The sequence below is a fragment of the Triturus cristatus genome, chromosome 3_1, assembly GCF_964204655.1.
Source record: "Triturus cristatus chromosome 3_1, aTriCri1.1, whole genome shotgun sequence".
NCBI lineage: Eukaryota > Metazoa > Chordata > Amphibia > Caudata > Salamandridae > Triturus > Triturus cristatus.
The window spans coordinates 832037826-832054895 of record NC_140583.1 but is presented as its reverse complement, the minus strand read 5'-3'; the positions used below and the strand labels follow the sequence as shown (position 1 = coordinate 832054895).

The 17070-nt window shown below is 46.7% G+C and overlaps 1 protein-coding gene and 2 pseudogenes across 1 annotated transcript in view; all 3 read left to right on the top strand.

Annotated features, from left to right (window-relative positions):
* The window catches only part of AGPS (alkylglycerone phosphate synthase), an 815346-nt gene that overhangs the window by 25999 nt on the left and 772277 nt on the right, over nt 1-17070 (top strand). The window lies entirely within an intron of this gene.
* LOC146861143 (5.8S ribosomal RNA) lies at nt 526-666 on the top strand (annotated as a pseudogene).
* LOC146861142 (28S ribosomal RNA) lies at nt 1126-3258 on the top strand (annotated as a pseudogene).

Here is a 17070-nt window from a genome sequence, read left to right as displayed (position 1 = left end):
CTCGCCTGGCAGGGTGGCCTGGAAGAGAAGGGGCCGAGGGCCTGCGAGGGCACCCCGGCTCCTCTCAGTGGGAGGCGTGCGGGATGGGGAGCCGCCTGGCTCTTCCCTTCCGGCGCCTCCGACCCAGGCGAGGGTGGTGGTGGGCTGATCGCCAGCCCGCTGGCACGGCTCAGGGCCACCCGGCAACGGACGGCTGATGTGCAGGTGGGGCGACCCTCCCTTGTTGCCAGGTACCCGGTTCAACCCGGTCCCGTGTGGTCGTGCTGAGGGGTTTGAAGACTCGCGCGGTCCCTCCTGGGTTACCCCGGGAGGGACCGGCGGCTGCGGGGTTGCCTACTCCCGTCGTTCCGGGAGCCCCCTCCCTCGCCCCCCATTTTTTTTTCTCCCAATGGTGCTGACTCCCAGAGGGAGGGGAAGCCTTGAATTGGGCGCCTGGACCTTCTCGCCGCGCGGACGGACGGCGTCGCCTTCTTCCCGCCTCTCCTGCGCCCGCAGGTGGGCGAACGTTTTTGAAAAGTTGCCTGTGACTCTTGGCGGTGGATCACTCGGCTCGTGCGTCGATGAAGAACGTAGCTAGCTGTGAGAATTGGTGTGAATTGCAGGACACATTGATCATCGACACTTCGAACGCACCTTGCGGCCGGGGCTACAATTGTCTGAGGGTCGCTCGATCGTCAATCGCCCCGGGGCTTCTCTGGAACACGGCTGGGGCTGTCGCAGGGTGAACTCCGCTTCCCCTTCATCCCCCCCCACAAGGTCAGACCCCCCTCCCCGATCGCCCGTGGCAGGGTCCCTCACCGGGTCTGCCGCGGAGGTACTCCGCTGGTGTGCCTGGCCCCCGAGAAGGGGCCTAACGACCGGTCTGCCCCGGGCCCGTCCTGGTGCGCCTGGCTGCGTGCGTGGCTGTCCGTAGTGTCCCACTGGCTGCCCGTGCGTGCCTCCGGCACCCTCCTCTGCGGCCGGCTTCCCAGCGAGGGCGAAACCCCTCCAGATGCGATCCGGGGAAAGAGGGCGCGCGCTGCCGGGAGGCCAGCCCCCTGCTCCGGCAGGGGGCTGGCCTTCCCTGGCTCCCCTTTAACGCTCCGGCGTTTTCTTCCGACTACGACCTCAGATCAGACGTGGCGACCTGATGAATTTAAGCATATTACTAAGCAGAGGAAAAGAAACTAACCAGGATTCCCCCAGTAACGGCGAGTGAAGAGGGAAAAGCCCAGCGCCGAATCCCTGCCCAGCAGCGGGCGCGGGAAATGTGGTGTACAGAAGACCGACTCCCCGGCGTCGCTCAGGGGGCCCAAGTCCTTCCGATCGAGGCTCACCCCGCGGATGGTGTTAGGCCGGTAATGGCCCCCGGCGTGCCCAGATTGGGTCGTCTCGGAGTCAGGTTGCTTGGGAATGCAGTCCAAAGCGGGAATTAAACTCCATCTAAGGCTAAATATGGGCGAGAGACCGATAGCCAACAAGTACCGTAAGGGAAAGTTGAAAAGAACTTTGAAGAGAGAGTTCAAGAGGGCGTGAAACCGTTGAGAGGTAAACGGGTGGGGTCCGTGCAGTCCACCCGGAGGATTCAACACAGCGGGAAGGTCGGTGGCCTGGGAGGTCTGGATCCCCTCCGCGGGACCGGTGCCCGGGCCCTACCCGGCGCATTTCCTCTGCGGCGGTGTGCCGCGACCGGCTCCAGGTCGTCTGGGAAGGCTTTGGGGTGGCAGGTGGCCCTCCGCTCTGGCGGAGGTTGTTACAGCCCCCCTGGCAGCAACTTCGCCGTGTCCGCTGGGCCGAGGGAAATTCGACCGCCTCAGCGCCCTCCCCCGGGCACCCGTTCCCGGCAGCCCCTCGGGGACTGTCGACTGGGGCAGACTGTTCTCAGTGCGCCCCGATCTCGTTGCGCCGCCGGGTGGGGAGGCCCACGCCGGGCACCAGGGGTCTGCGGCAATGTCGGTTACCCACCCGACCCGTCTTGAAACACGGACCAACACGTGCACGAGTCGGAGGGCCGAGCGAAACCCTGTGGCGCAATGAAGGTGAGGGCCGGCGCGTGCTGCTGAGGTGGGATCCCGCCGCGCTTCCAGCGGCGGGCGCACCACCGGCCCGTCTCGCCTGATCCGTCGGGGAGGTGGAGCATGAGTGTGCGTTATAGGACCCGAAAGATGGTGAATTATGCTTGGGCTGGGCAGGGCGAAGCCAGAGGAAACTCTGGTGGAGGTCCGTACCGGTACTGACGTGCAAATCGGTCATCCGACCTGGGTATAGGGGCGAAAGACTAATCGAACCATCTAGTAGCTGGTTCCCTCCGAAGTTTCCCTCAGGATAGCTGGCACTCGGAGCCCCCAGTTTTATCTGGTATAGCGAATGATTAGAGGTCTTGGGGCCGAAACGATCTCAACCTATTCTCAAATGGGTAAGAAGCCCGGCTCGCTGGAGCCGGGCATGGAATGCGAGTGCCTAGTGGGCCACTTTTGGTAAGCTGAACTGGTGCTGCGGGATGAACCGAACGCCGAGTTAAGGCGCCCGATGCCGACGCTCATCAGACCCCAGAAAAGGTGTTGGTTGATATAGACAGCAGGACGTGGCCATGGAAGTCGGAATCCGTTAAGGAGTGTGTAACAACTCATCTGTCGAATCAACTAGCCCTGAAAATGGATGGCGCTGGAGCGTCTGGCCCATACCCGGCCGTCGCCGGCGCTGAGAGCCACGGGGGCTAAGCCTCGACGAGTAGGAGGGCCGCTGCGGTGCGCACGCAAAGCCCAGGGCGAGGGCCCAGGTGGAGCTGCTGCAGGTGCAGATCTTGGTGGTAGTAGCAAATATTCAAAAGAGAACTTTGAAGGCCGAAGTGGAGAAGGGTTCCATGTGAAAAGCAGTTGAACATGGGTCAGTCGGTCTTAAGAGATGGGTAAGCGCAGCTCGGAAGGGACGGGCGATGGCCTCTATTGCCCTCGGCTGATCGAAAGGGAGTCTGGTTCAGATCCCCGAACCCGGAGTGGCGGAGACGGGCACCCTCGCGGCGTCCAGTGCAGTAACGCAAACTATCCCGCAGAAGCCGGCGGGAGCCCCGGTGAGAGTTCTTTTTCTTTGTGAAGGGCAGGGCGCCCTGGAATGGGTTCGCTCCGAGAGAGGGGCCCAAGCCTTGGAAAGTGTCGCGGTTTCGGCGGCATCCGGTGAGCTCTCGCTGGTCCTTGAAAATCCGGGGGAGATGGTGGTGTAATCTTGCGCCAGGCCGTACCCATATCTGCAGCAGGTCTCCAAGGTGAACAGCCTCTGGCATGTTGGAACAATGTAGGTAAGGAAAGTCGGCAAGTCAGATCCGTATCTTCGGGATAAGGATTGGCTCTAAGGGCTGGGTCGGTCGGGCTGAGGCTCGAAGCAGGGCTGGGCGCGCGCTGCGGCTGGATGAGGCGCCTCCCTCTGGGGCGGCGGCGACTCTGGACGCGAGCCGGGCCCTTCCTGTGGATCGCCCCAGCTGCGGTGGTCGCCTCTCCCCGTGCCCCCTCCCCAGGGGCACGGGGCCGGCGTTCTGCCTCGGCCGGCGCCTAGCAGCTGACTTAGAACTGGTGCGGACCAGGGGAATCCAACTGCTTAATTAAAACAAAGCATTGCGAAGGCCCGAGGCGGGTGTTGACGCGATGTGATTTCTGCCCAGTGCTCTGAATGTCAAAGTAAAGAAATTCAATGAAGCGTGGGTAAACGGCGGGAGTAACTATGACTCTCTTAAAGTAGCCAAATGGTTCGTCATCTAATTAGTGACGCGCATGAATGGATGAACGAGATTCCCACTGTCCCTACCTACTATCTAGCGAAACCACAGCCAAGGGAACGGGCTTGGTAGAATCAGCGGGGAAAGAAGGCCCGTCGAGCTTGACTCTAGTCTGTCACTGGGAAGAGACATTAGACGTGCAGGATAAGTGGGAGGCCCTCGGGCCGCCGGTGAAATACCACTACTCTTATCGTTTTTTCACTTACCCGGTGAGGCGGGGTGGGCGAGCCCCATGGGGCACTCGCTTCTGGCTCCAAGCACCCGGCGCCCGCCGGGCGCGACCCGCTCTGGGAGCAGTGACAGGTGGGGAGTTTGACTGGGGCGGTACACCTGTCAAACGATAACGCAGGTGTCCTAAGGCGAGCTCAGGGAGGACAGAAACATTAGATGGGAGAGGCTAGTCAAGTTGTAGATTTCAGTACACAGAGAAATTCTCTCAAAAGCCTGAGGAATCTGAATACGTTTCAGTGGTATTGGGTTGGGTCAGTGGGTATTTACTTTCTCTTCTGATGTGTGGTGCAAACATCTCTAGGTTTAAGTAGATGTTAAAAAAGAACAAATAATGGTGCTGTTTTGGTATTTCGTCTAGGTGTCTGCAATCTGCATGAAGGAGTCGAATCTCAGTTATTACGTGGGCATGATCATTTTGGTGCTTATGTTTATTCCAGGGTATACATTGCTTTCCAGAATGTCAGCAGTCATTCAGCCACCAGACCAAAGACATAGTTACCCATGCAACAAAGTCCAAAAACGTAGTTTCCATAACTCCAGTGATGGCTCCTGTCAGTTGGGTCTCTAAACAAGAGAAACCAGGATCTTTTTAACCAGGTCCTGCACACGTACTCCCTAATCGTAAGTATGAAGAATGAACTGGTGTGAGGTTCCTAAGGGAGGGTGAAAGTGCTCAGGTCTGTTAGGAAGTGCCCTCACACACCGCGGAGGATGTCCTGCTTCATCATTGGGCCAGCTCCTCGTCGGGCCGGCGCTGCAGTGGCCGACGGGCACCCGCAAAGGGGCTCTTTAGTGGAGATCTTTTGTTGATGAAGCCGTTGGGTGCATGTGGGTGTGTGGAATAGGTGGTGCAGTGATTGTGAACTGTTGTTTAAAATAGGTCTTGGGCAGCCCTTTGCGTAAATGTTATTCTTAGGGTGCACTAGCCTAACTAAAACCAGGAAGCCCTAGCTGGATACAATGGTCCTAGAGGGCCTGTGTAGTGCATGAGGTCGACATGTTTCTTGCCTGAGGTAGCCCCTAACGGGTCTAGTGGCAATTCATCAGGACCGTGAGTGATTAGAGAAATTGACTCAACTCTCGCACTACCAGGTGACCGGGGACCAGAGCCAGGGTAGGATCACGGCTAGTTGCTGTACCGTCTTTAGTTGTGAGCAATGAGGTGCTCTGTCGTAATGCCCCCGTCAACCTGGAACTACTAACTAAGGGGTCTCAGAACACTAGGTTAATTGGACCTGGTGCTCAATTGCAAAGCTGGTTACTACTGCATCACGCCACTTCACGAACTAGCATTGCGGTAGTGTGAGAGTTGAGTCAATTTCTCTAATTTCTTTAATCACTCAGGGTCCTGATGAATTGCCACTAGACCCATTAGGGTTCACACTCGCACCACACAAAAAACCTGCTCCCCTGTAAACAGGCGTTGTAGCACACCAGGGAGGCATTTGGCCTCTCTGGTGGGAACCCAATGATGAAGCATGTCACCAACTAGGTTGGTGAGTGAGGGTTCTTTTAATACCTCATAGTGACTTTTTCTTGCTGGCTATTTGTAAGTGGCACTCTTTTGTTGTTTATATAATAGAGGGGTTATATGCCAAGGAGATGACAGTCACTTAAGTGTTGTGCCTGCCACTTAAGTGGACATATAGGCCTTTGTAATCTGATCTGTGTTTTACAGTGGTTTAAATATTCCAGTTGACTAGTTCAAGAGACCAGCCTCATCATTGATGCCTTCTTCAACCATTGTTAGTAAGACAATCTCAAAGAAGATGGCCCTTGCTTGTCATACTGTCAAGAAACCCGAAATATTAAATTTGTGGCTACTCAGGTGTTAAATATATAGATTTTAATAGTAAATGTATGGTGATAATATGTGGTGTAATGCTGCTGTCTTCTTTCAAAACAATTGTCACAGCTTTGTTTGCCCTGTATCTTCCCTCGCAGACCGCTCCCTCTTTCGCTCTTCACCTGTCCATATCACATTTCCTGTTTGTATATACTTTGACCCATGCTCCAGACGTTTTTGTGGTTTTTTACTGAAATTCCCTCACGTCCTTGACTCTGCCAACTCTGTCTTCCTCCTAGACTGCGCTTTTTACCACTGATCGACAGTGACAAACTACTATCAATTCAAACATAGTTTGTCCAGTTTCATACTTTCAGAAACACCACAGTCTTTAGGTACATCATTTTGCATATTTTCTGAATATATTATATATTCATAGGTACTTAACGCTCTCCTTCAAGTGGCTCACGATTAAAACTGTGGGGCGCTGAGGGGGACACCCAGGCTCCATTGTATTGCACAGAGATCGCACTGGGTGCTGTATACTCGGTTCGAACGATAATGGTTAGGGAGGGACTATCAATTTGGGAATCAGTGGGACTAGGTACTTTGAGGGACTTGTTTCATGGCTGGGAACTAATCCCCTTTAACCTCCTAACTGAACAGTCCGGTCTCCTGGCAGGGCAGTTTCTGACACTCCGTTGTCCATGAGGACGCTTGATTGCATGTGTGATGTCACTGATACCGAACCTGGAAAGCACCCTCTGACGCAGGCCCTGTACACTATGGGTAATGGGAGGAGATTGGCAATGTGGCTCACTAGGGCCATCCGGTATACTCCCCAAGACCCGTTGGGAAGCCTCGACACACTTGGGAGGGTGATGTGAGATGGGAGCTTACCCAAAATTAGTGGGACTGAGCCTTGATGTACTCAAGGAAGGTCTTACGCAATGCCCGCTTTCAATACATCCAGTTTAATGTGTTCCATAGGGCTTATTTAACTTAGACTAGGATACATTGGTTGTTTCCCACTGCGTCTCCCCCTCATTGTCGGACCCCGGTGGCCGATATGATGCATATGTTTTGGAGCTGTCCATTGGTGAGGGCACTGTGGACAGAGGCTTGCAACATACTTGTCCGTATCACTGGTCGGAGGGATTTGGAGTGCATGGTTTGCTGGGCCTTTTCCTTCACTGTCAATCGGGCAGAGCCACTAATCGCTTCATAGACCTGGCACTGTTGCTCGTTGAGCGAGCAGTTGCCATGCACTGAAGGGTCTCGGTGTTGGCTGGTGTGATGCATAGGAGAAATGTGACCGTTCAGTGGGACGCTGCAGAGTCGGTTGCGCTGTGCCGCGAAGAAATACGTGGCTTATGTAAACTCCCCATAGCAGCGGAGTGGGATGCCTAAAGGTGATGAGGGGCATGATTGATTATTGTGGCATGTCCCTCTAGGCCATGGGCACCTTTGTAATGGCAATTCCCCCCCACCATCATCTCTCCCCACCCCCTCCCATTACTACTGCATTACTACTGTGGGTAGTTTACATACAGGACTGTATAGATTTACTTACATCCGTGGCTCACCCATGTGGATTCAAGGCTCTTGTTTGGTTGTGTGTCTTCAAGATACTTTTATACTATACCATCATGTAATTCGAATACTGTGTATGATGCTACCTTTTAAACTTGTGGGGGCGTGATCTTCTACTGATGCTTTGTTTTACTGGATATTATTAAAACTATAAAGATGGTTTAAAAAAAAAGATGTATTTATTTGCAATTAATTTTTTATTTATGTATTTATAATAATATGTACGGCAGGTAGGAGCCACCATGCTCCACTAGTGTGACTATTTCAAAGCCTGTTGCTACACAGTGCACTTCTGTTTTTTTACTGTACAGCGCTTTCTTGCTGTTAAGTTAGGGTTATACTATATAGTCCTATTTCAGTTGCTATTGAGATGGCTGTCAAAGAGCTGCAGATTTAGCAATGTTGACCATTGCACCACAACACTGTTAGCACAACTCACTCGCCAGCTCTTTCCTTGTGATTACATTACAAAATTAAAGGTTTGCAGAATTTACAGACATCTTGCAGATATTAATCCATAGGTAGGAATTCAAATATTTGGTGTTTGGATAAGGTAGACTTGCACGAGTATGACAAAATACATTTTAATCATGATTTGGTGCGGACAGTCACTTTGTGTCCATAAACAAAAAATAGCATTTCGCTCTCATTCTCATTCTCACTTTGTTTTTTGTATTTCTCTTTCTCTTCTGTTTCTTTCCTTCCCTCTGTCTCTTTCACTCTTAACTTCTCATTCTCTACCTTCTCATGTCCTCTCTCTTGTGTCAAGGCTGTTACTTGAAAAAGATGTAGACCTTTCATAAACAACTTAGATTTATGGGATTTCGAATAATGGCAACCGTCTCTACCCTACTCTAAAGATGTTCACTGAGGTTGTTCGTTTCAGTCAGATGTTAATTTGGTGGTTCCTCAGCATGGATGAATTCGGAGGTGCCCAGTTTGCTGAATGTTTGTAATGTATACTTGGGGGTGGAGGGGCTAAGCTGCTATATCAGCACGAACACTCCGCATCCTAGAGAGAAGGGAACTTCTGTAATGCCAGCTTTGTTACCTCTAAGTAGTTATTGCAATTTCTGGATTTATCAAAAATGTCTTGAACAATAGAACAAATACATCAGTCACATAACAAAACAAGGAGAGAAAATTGATAGTGTAACAGAAGGTATTGTGAATTAGAATATATACCAATTCTGTAAACAATTGGTTGTGTGATAGGAGTATAACCCAGGCCCTGCCTGGTGTTTTCATATGAAATTAGAGAGCTGCATGATGGAACCAACTGAAACCAAAGTAACTTCCTCACTTGTGTCCCACTGGCTTCCAAATATGGGTATCTAGATTTAGTTAGGGGCTGACTGGGCCATGTGGAGGACTATGCCATGTGGAAGGGCTATGCCATGTGGAAGGTCTAGGGCATGTTTAGTGACAGATCAAGAAAGTGATTGTGGCTGACTGGCACTGCTAGTCACTACATGTGGGGAGATGTGGTCTTGTGATTAAGTGGCAACTGTAGTTTTGGATGACCTGAGTACTAATCCTGGATTCCGCTCTAGACCATATTATGGGATTTTGGGCAAATCCTTTTACCTCAGCTGTTTTAGTTTCCCTCTGTTTTTCTTTTTGTCTACTGTTTCATATGGTTTGCAAAATCTGTGACCTCACATTCTTACAGTAAGATGCATATCCGATTTATATTTGCTAGTTTTGACTCGACGTCTTACCTGATACATGAACATTTAGCCACACTTGAAAAGCATTTGTGTTTAATAAGTGCCTTGTGGGATCACTGAGGATCTCCATAGGATGAATTTAATTGAGTAGGCACTCTAGGCATTAAATCAATTCTAAAAAAGAGTCCAGCTATCTTGATTGGTAAGATGTTTGTAGCTACAGCAAAGCACACTGGGTTGTATACTATTCTCTGCCCCCTTCTGTTTTCTACTGAAAACGAACCTATTCTAAAGTAATATTGATTATTGCACTCTGTTCAAATTTGAGAGCTTGTCACTAAAACCACATAATTGTGGTGTGACGGCAGCACCTCTCGGAAGGATTCAGTTTGCATACATAATGCTCATATTTTATTTAGATGCATAAAGAATGCTTTCACAAATGTAGTAGCCCAGCACTGGAATTTACACTGCTAAGACCTGAGTTGAGGTCCTTTTTTGTACGAAAAAAGAGGGGAAAATATGGGATACTTACACTTGCTTTGACCAAGTGGATACATAATTTTTTTTATTTTGAGGCTCTATGTATGTTTGGAACATTACATATCGGACTTACTGCATATCGTGGCAAATTGTCTTTAGGGCTCTGCTGTGGTACGCTTTTGGTTCTGAGTGGCATATTTTTATTAAGTCTTTTAATTGTACACCTGCCAATCTCAATACTTGACTGACCAGGCTTTGGAATTTCTTGGGGTATCTAGAAGGAAATGTGAAAACAGATTAGATAACTTGTTTTGTAATACCATGTTGTTTTTATCTCTGACCACAAGCATTAAGAAATCGCCTTTAGTTGGGCAGCGCTAATAGTTTTTTTGTCGTGGGTTAAGAAATCATAGGAATTATTTTATATGATCACTATGTGCACCGCAAAGTTTCACCATGATGTTCTTGTGCACTAAATATGTAGGCTATACACTCTTTATATATAAGTGTTTGTATACGGAATTTAAAGTTAAGCCTACTTTTATGCATGCACTATTCTTACCTGATATCAGCTGGTTATCTCTTCTTAGCTTGTTTAGAAAAATAGAAATTCTATGAAGAAATTGGAGGCCTTCAATCACCTCTGAAATAGTGGTGGTTGGTTATCAAGCTTTAAGTTGTTGATGTCCTTTCCAGCTTTTTGCTCTCTGCACACCAGGTGATTTATTACTTTTGTGAGGGATACATGGTGCTGTGATCATATTTTATTATCAGACCTCAGTTGCCTGCTGGTCCTGGAAAGTTGAAAATGGTTGAATTCATATGGAGGACCCATTCATATTTTATTATGGGACCACAGTTACCTGCTGGTCCAGGAAAGCTGTTCCTGTTCGAAAGCTTTGTTTATTTAGACCATAGTCTATAAACATTTTCATAAATACGTATCATAAAATAATACATACAATAAAAGGATTAAAAAGGGACATAGCCAATAAATAATGCAGGCAATGAGATAAGAGAAATAAATCATGGTTGGGGGTTCTAATACCCACCAATTCCCTTACTTATTTCCTAACAAACCTATTACAATACTTCGTTTTGCAATCAAAAATCTCCCAAATGCGCATTTAACCTCCAAGAATCTTATATTCACCAACAAGCTGAGGGCTTGGTCACGGTTCGTAATTCTATGTTTAATAAAAAGTGGTTTTAAAATGCTTTCCGCTCATCTAAAAATCATAAACAATAAAGTAAAATGTGTACACTGTTACATTTTATCTTCAACCCACTAGTGTACATTTCCTGCCTATCTCTCAATACCGGTATTGTTTTCCTGTCTGCATAACGTGGGTTTATCCCAACCCTACATTTTAAAACTGCATCACTGAAAGTGGGATGAGGTAGGGCTTTGATATATGGAAAATTGTCATCGCGCCAACTATTTAGCAGCAATTGAGTAGAGGGTTTGTATACCGCAATTCCTTGTCTCTAGCGCAGTTAGATGCAAGAGTGCATAGCTCCTGTTTGGAGTTCTGTAGTCCTTGCTTCCACTGGTCCGGCTTTGTTATCCTGGTAGAGAGCTCATTTAACATATATCTTATTTGAATAGCCCATTTCAGTTCACTATTCTCAATCTTTGCTTTTGCAGAGTTGCAATATTTTGCAGTTGTCTTCCCGTGTTAATCTCTGCCTAAACTTCGGATTGGCTACCACTTCCAAATAGCACCAGACCGTGAGCTGGCCCTCTACTGTTATGGCTTGGACCATAGCTGAATGTGGTAATGCAAGGAGTCTTTTCACACATTTACCCTCGTCAGGATTTTAATCCAGTTTGCCACTTAAGGTTAGTACTTCCACCCCATACTGAAATTCGGGGCAGACCATTTCCTTAATGCAGACAGTATGAGGCCTAAGGAAGGCCCACCACACTTCTGGCTAAACTGTTTTAAGCCCCATACCGAGGTCAATGCGAATATTTTCAGTGATTCAACATGGTCTCTCCAGTTTATCAGGCCACATGCCAAGGTATTTATAATTTTAAACCATGTCCATTTTATTCCCATCCAGGTAACAATTAAACCCTCCTTTTCCTAACACCATGATCTTAGTTTTGTCTAGATTAACCGTGAGCCTTTTACTCAAACAATAATCATGGAAGGCATCCAGTTTCCTTTGTAACCCTTTTTCCATCATGTCCACTATCACCAAATCATTGTAGTATAATAGACATGTGACATGGGTACCATTCATCTTGGGGGCAAAGACCACTTCTTAATGTATTAGGTAGGTTGGCCAAAACAAGAACAGTAGGGGGGCCAGGACACAACCCTGACGTAGCCTGTTCTTAATCTGTATTTTCTTCAACAGGGTTCCTCCTGTGTCTAAGATCACCGAGACCAATTCGGGCTATGTACCTCCTGCAAATGAAAGAGGAGCTCCTTTTGGATACCGAGCTTCCTCAACATTATCCATACTAACTTTTGGTCCACTAAATCAAATGCGGCTCGAAAGTCGAACAAAGCAGCAGAATAATAGACCCCTTAATTCTATTGACTTCCTTGTCATCGCCCATAGACTAAAACAATGATTGATAGTTGAGGGACCTTCCTTAAAACCACCTTGCTCGACTGTACCACCTTGCTTGACTGAAAGCTGGAAATATTCGAATTCATATGTAGGACCCATTCAAAGCTTGGTAAAATGACTTGTTACGATGAATTTAAGGAGCTCTGGAAGGAGGAATCTATATTGCCTGCTCTCAGCTGAGACTATTTGAAATGTTTCCAACACCATCCAGAATTATATCTAGAAGCACACTGGAAATACAGATTATTAAACATTGCTTTAGTGAAGTGTTGCTGTCACAGAAGTAAATGGCTTTAAGTTCCCTTAATAAGATACATTTTCGAAATTTTCCAGTAAGGGAGAGTGTTTTTGTTGTATTTGGCTGAAGAAGCTTTTAAGCTAGCTTCAAATTAGTTTTATCAAAGGATCCTGGTTTGGATCTCTGTAATGGACCCTGATGGCTTTTCTGTCTGATCCCGTAATGTAAAGGGCACACCCAGGTTAATTGGAGAGCGATTCTTAGAAAAAGGACACTAACAACACTGTTTAATAGAACATGCCAACAACCCATGACAAATGTTTCCAAACTTTGGACAGAAAGGTGACCCTTGTGGTGTAAACCTCACTGCATCACCTCATGGAAAGAGGTAGTTGTAAAAGGTTGCTGCATGTGTGAGATCCATCAAGAAAGAGTTCACTCTACTGCATAACCCTGCACACCCTCACTGTGTCCAGTATCCCTTTGTTGTTCTAGGTATAAAAAAATGGGGTTAGGCTAAACTGTATCAGATCCATATTGTACCTCCTAGATGAACAGTTGCACAAAGTTTCTCACACCATTGGCATGGTTGTCTTTGCCCTATTCAAAATGCTGACCGAAAGTGTCACTTCTGCAATAAGTGGATTTCTGATTGGTTGAGTGAAAGTGGTATGCAAGAGACAACATTGAAATATGGAGTTTATCTCTTTCACAATTCCCTAATGTGAAATGTGCTTTTTCATTAATCTTTTCGTCACACAAACGATGAAATCTGGTATGACCTATGGTAATGTGTGTGCCTTTCAGTTTGAGTGCCAGTCCACTAACCGTAACAAGCCATTACTTTCAGTTTGATTTAGCTACTGTCAGGACTAGTGAAAGGGTGTACTTGGCATACTGCAGAGCAAGTTCTTAGGATTGCCTTTCTGCCTAACCCCGAGGTTCTGATTATATTATAGTTCTTAAAAGTTTGCATAAATTGAGAAATGACCAGATAACACTGGAATCTAGTTGGTAGTTTAAGGAAACTTTAGTTCAGCAACACCGTGCAAAACTCTGTACTTTAAAGTAATGTTTGATGCAGTTTATTAGCCAGCTGGGCAAGGCAAGCCTGCACCAATCTCCAGGAGGCAGACTGGTGCAGAAACGAGATGAACGCCAAACATCGGGAGGAGAAGGCAGCAAAACAAATGTTGACCTATAGAGAATATTGGAGTCATAAGAAAACTGACCGGTTCGCATTTCTTGTTTAGTTTTGTTTCTCTATGTGGAGAGTCCAGGTGCAAACTGTCATGGTAGATGTTTGTAGGCACAGTCCCGGAAGTGTGAAACTCCTTTATACCTTGTCTAATGAAATAAACTCTGAAACCTTCCTGTGAAGTACTTTTTAGGTCTCGCCTAGGCAGGGCATGCGCTGTCTCTTTCAAGACATGCTGTATCTAGAATATGGGCTTTAAGCACCGCCCATCCTTCTAATTTGCTCCTTTTACTGACCTTCGTAAATGACTGCTTTTCTTTGGTTAATATGCTCAGTAGTCTCTCCTTTTCTACTTTTGTAACCTCCCATGAGGACTGCCCCTGTTACATGTGCTTTTGTTCTTCATGTTATTTATTACTTTGTAAGCACTCTTGTTTTTATTTTTGCTGGTTTAGACTCAGGAACTTGCTCGCGCCCATGCTCGCTCCCGCTCCTCGGGCTGCAGCTGCATCCTCCTCCTCCCTCCTGCTTGTTTATTATTTATTTTCTGCACCCATCCCCTCATCACCCCCTTCTGCCTGTCGAGTATTTATTTTGCTTGTTGAGGCTCAGAAATTCACCAACACTTGCTCCTTCTCCTTGGGCTGCAGCTGTCTCCTCCTCCTCCCTCTGGCTTGTTTACTATTTCTTTCTTATAGCTTGTCCCCCTCCCCCCCCCCCCCCCATCGCCTTCCACCAGTCGAGTATTTCGGACTGTTTTTTATATTATGCGAGACCGTAAGGAGCTCGCCTCACTATTTTGGTCCACTTGATATTCCGATCTTTTGCACTGTATAAACGCGTTTACTGTAAGATACAGCATAGAAAAAATTGTCTCTGCTTGTTCATAATGTTGTCTACCCATAGTACATATTAATTTGTAATGGGTTCCAGGTTCCGGGTAGTGGAATTGATGGGATGACCTTTTAAATTTTTAAGTGTTTCTTCACGAATGAGGAGAGACTTTTAATTAGTCTTCAAAAACATCTAAATGTTAATTGTACAAAGGTTACCCAACTTTCCAAGCAATGTTCTCCCTGTGAAGGGTGTAGGGGTGATAAACAACGTCACCGACCAGCCATAATTTAATGCACTGTACACGTGCCAGTCCTCGTTTTGTCACTATTGTTTTGCTTCTTTTCCATCACTTTTTATCAAGCAGCACATACCACAGTCCAGTTTGTGCGTTCATAGTGTATTGCTTAACTGCCAAGGTTGCGCAGTGTAGTCTGGCGCGTACGCCTGTCCTCTTCAACCTCTAGGGCCCCCTGCCTGACTTCACAGGCTCTGCTCTACTTCTGCAGTCCCTTCTTTACCTCATGCGGGGCAGTAGTACTGTCGCTGTGCGCAAGTTCAGTGAGCGCACCCTGCCTGACTCACCCTGTCGCCAAACTCAAACATTATTTCACCCTTTTCAACTTCAGTCCCACATATTCACCCCTTTTTGTTATTATTTAGCTTATCCCCTCCCAGTATCTTTTCACCTTGTCCCTCGTTCTTCTAACCCCCTTCCTCTCTCTTCAATCTCAACCTAAAAAGTGCTATGAAGCCGCTTCATAGCGGTTTTTACATTCATCCTTTTTCTGACCCACCTGTTTTTTTTTTTTTTTTTTTTTACCCGTGAAGAAAAGGGGCACTCCATAACTGATGCATGTTTTGTGTCACACCAAAGTGTCATTAACAATTCAATTAAAATTTCACAGCATCTTCTATGATGCATCACAGTACTTTAAAGCCATATAGGATAAACACTGTACAGAGCCCTATGGGACTAAAAATTATTCACAAGATATTCAATATAGAGCTCCCGCTATGCTCAGGCCTTTAAGCTATTCACATACAGAACAGTCATTGTATAGCACCTTCTGGCATACCTCACTGGCATATTAGCTTTTATACAAAGCTAATATGCGCCTAGAAGCAGATTAGAAGAGCTAGTGTATATATACAGACACTACTCCTCCTTATAAATGCTTTCTTATTGTGTTCGAGCTCAATGAATAATGCAAGGAAGTCCATGTCTCATAATATCAGGGCTTCAGAGAAGTATGGAATACATTTTTGGTGCGCTCCTCCACCTCTAAACTACCTGCTCACACATGCTACCTTCCTGTACATCCTCGTATTAGGTACATGTCTGCCTCCACCCCCCTCTAGGTGCCCCTCCCACAATTCACTCTCTCTTTCTTGTACTCTGTCACACCTCTCTCTCGATTTTTCACGCACTGATCTAGGATTTCTCCCATTAGTTCACTTTAAATCTTTCAGCACAGTTTCTTTACCTTACCTTTTCAAAAATTCAAAACCTCTAACGCACACTCTCCTCCTCTTTCGATGTTTTCTGCATACAAAAATGCTGCCTCTTTATGCGTCCATTATCTTCTCTATCTTTTTCTCAAACACTGTTTCTGCTACTCTCTAGAGTACATTCACCACTTCATACACAAACTACCTATCCCTCTCAATTTTCCTTTCTATCTATTCTATACATCTCTCACCCATCTATTCTCCATGCCTTATAATTCTGCAACGCAAATTCACTACACACCACACAATTCCACCCCACACAATTCCACCCCACACAATTCCACAACTAACAATTCCAACTCAAACCACAATAATTCCACTACAAACAACATACATCTATTCCAGTGCAAACAAACAAAATAAGTAAAAATCATTGTCATTTTACAGCGCCAATAGCTTTAACTCAAACAAATGCGAGACCGATTGCATTCAAATGCTTCTTATGAGGAGGGGACGTCTGTTCCTAGGTGCCATCTTAGATGGGGCTGTTACTAGATGTTTCTACAGTCCAACCCACCTGCTCAAACCCAATACGTGATGGTGTGTAGATGATGCCAAAGTCGCCATGCATTTCTTGACCTCTAGGGATTCTAGGCGCTAAGCCTTGATCTCTCATGTATAGTAAACACCATATTTCTCATGCAAATAAACTCTGCTCACGCCGATCTTGGAAGTAGAAAATGTTTATCGGCAAAAAGAAAAATAATCTGTGAATCACAGTGAGACAGCAAGTGGACCCTGTGAGCATAAAGCTAAAAACGCACCATAAACGAACTCAAATCTATATATTTTCATACACAGGGCTCCAGTGATGAGCATGTGACAATCCTCGAACGCTATACAGATGCAGAAACTGATATCATAGGATAATACACACTTGTACTCCAAATTCATATAAGAATGTAAATTTTCAGATCTGAGCAAGCCGTTAAAATTGTTTTGCCTCCGATGCCAGACGTAAGAGTTGTGCTTTACATGTCTGAGACTGGCTCAACTTGGTAGCATCAGTTCAGCACTGAGCAAGAACATGCCTGCTGCTGCTACAGTTACTCTTAACACAATATTTCTGTATTGCACATGCCCTCACTTTTACACATGTTCCATTGCAATATTCAAAGCAAAGCAAGTAAATCAACCTTTGCATGTCTGTTTGCTTTACGAGACACATCATCGGTAAGATATTCAAGCGAT